Raw genomic sequence first — 2542 nt, 5'->3', positions numbered from 1 at the left:
CAAAATTGCTTAGTTGCTCTAAGACTTCTACTCTCTACAAAACCTGATAAATACCCACAACATTTTGCCCTCTTTGTGTTGTCCTTCCTCCTTGCTAAGGAGTTTATTAGTAGTTATAAAACAGATCCTTCCTTCCCACTGCAGAAGACATAAACCTAGACATCCTTGTAGAATGAAGCTGTTTACCTTTCACTCAAAAATACTAGACTCAAATCTCACTGGACTCTTTATAAAATGATATCTGTATATAAGAGGTGGTAGTGCTATTTGCCTTTTATGAGGTTTCTCTTTTATGAAGAGTTATTTATCTATTAAGCAAACATTAAAAAAATATTAAACAAACTGGTATAGACAGAAAATTGTAAAGATTCCTGGTTACAACAAAACATAGTCATGTGGTTTGTGCACTTTTTTTACAGCATATAAACTTTTGCTGAGATGTCTTCTGATTACTGCATCAAGAAAAGAATACAGTAACTAACATAGGCAAAAGAAATCTTAATCAAAGAATGCTAAGGAAGAGCAGTAAGTGAAATGAAGTTTCCTGCTCTATTATGTGGTGCCTTTATCAGAGGGAAGTAGTTAAGAAGTGAAGAAAACTTAATCAAGAAGGAAGCAACATCAAGTTATTCTAGCTATGCAAGAGAATGTACATGAATCTTGAGTTTTTTTCTCCTGAGAATGACTGCAGTCATCAAGTAATGAAATTTTTAGGTTAAAGGAGTGCCAGTGCAGGTCAAAAAAATAAGACACGGAATTTTCAAAGCTATTCAGCTGTCACAATGTGATTTACAGGAAATTTCAACATAAATTAAAAGAAATTTAATTCTGTAGAAGATCTCTGTATTGTAATATGAAAATGTACAGAATAATTCTGTGTATTATGTAAATGTAGTATGAATGAAGCTCAGAGCTTGGTGTACTGTTCATATGGATGTAGATCTGTGTTTAAAGAGAGCTAACAAAAATTCAGTTTCTCCATATACTGTTTTAAGAGATCCAGGTTTAAAAGGATGTGCTTTCATGGAAGATATATGGATTATTTTGAGAATTGAATTGAAGAGGCTCTTCAGGGACTGCTTATAGCTAGGAAACCTCTTCTATATGTTTCATTACCTGGAAGTGAGGAGCTCACACGAAACTTAGTGTTGCGTTTGTTACAGCAGAGATCAACACCACTCCTTCTCGATTTGTTTTTTAGTTTGTATTATGTTTGTTTTTAAAGAGAACCTGTTCTATCTGGTGTCTTTTCTCATATTTTTAAAATCATTTTGCAGGCTCCATCCCATCCTGTGGTACAGGGCCTCCTTGTACCAGTTAATCCTGGGATTTTGCTGGTGCCACAAGATGCCTAATGAGCCACATGAGTGGTTTGTCGTGCTTCTCATCAGAACCATCTGGGAACTTTCTGAAAAGGGGATCATTGTGTTAGAGGCGCTGTTGGCTCTATTCATGTTCTTGTGGGTGTATGTGCATCTCCAAGTGTCAGAACACTGTTTCATGTCCACTGGAGATGTTATTTGCTTTGATTACCAAGAAAACACCCACTTATCTTGTATAGCAGCAATTTTTCCTCAAAGATGCATGCAACACTTCTTTAAAAAGAATATCTTTCAAGTAAAAAAAAAAAAGTGAAAAATACTTAAAAAGAGATGTTTTTCAAAATGTTCACAATGCAGTTTCTATTAATTCTGACTTGTCCAAACTGGTCAACATACAGCTGTTGCAAATTAGCTTCCTTGTTAAGATAAAATGTTATGTGAAGCATTGAAGTCAATTGCAAATGGATCAGATTAGGAACTTTTGCTCTCAAGAGAAATAAAATATAACATCAGAAATTGCATGAGGGCCTGCTTTTCAGTTGCTGTTTTGAGAAAGATACAAAGAAGTTAGATTATAGTAGTGCCTGAGTTCTTAAGTGCACTTTGCATATTCACTTTAGTTTACTTTTCACCATCCATTGATAAATGTGATGAGGTTTTTAATTTTGTAAACAAGCAAAAGTTGCCTTGTTGAGGACATGGTCTCTAACTAACAACTTGAATGGCTAGCATGAAAAATGAGAAATAGCATCTCATAAATGTTTTGATTTTATTCTGAGTTCTTCCCTTGCATAGCGCAGAGCTAATTTAAATTCTTGTATAGATTTGCCTTTGTTTACAGTTACACATTTCTATTAAGAAGTATTCTTTGACTGTTCTCTGGTCCAACTGATGTGTTCTAAAAAGACTCTTAATAAACTTTTCTGGGAAATTCTACCTTATTTATTAACAGCATCACAATGCAGCAGTTTATAAACCTACTTTTTTACTGTGGGGGCACAGAGGTCCTGGAGAGGCTGTGAAGTCCCTCTCCTTGGAGATAGTCAAAAGCCATATGGACATGGTCCTAGGCAACTGGCTGTGGGTGGCCCTCCTTGAGCAGAAAGTTTGGACCAGATGACATCCAGAGGCCCCTTCCAACCTCAACCGTTTCATGATTCTGTTGTTCCATTCAAGCATCCCATGGTTGTTCTGAGCTTGATTTAGACAAGCAAATCATC

The sequence above is a fragment of the Manacus vitellinus genome, unplaced genomic scaffold (genome assembly GCF_001715985.3).
Source record: "Manacus vitellinus isolate BGI_N305 unplaced genomic scaffold, ASM171598v3 scaffold_11_pilon, whole genome shotgun sequence".
Classification (NCBI taxonomy): Eukaryota; Metazoa; Chordata; class Aves; order Passeriformes; family Pipridae; genus Manacus; species Manacus vitellinus.
The sequence above is the reverse complement of the archived record's forward strand: the minus strand, read 5'-3'. Positions refer to the sequence as shown.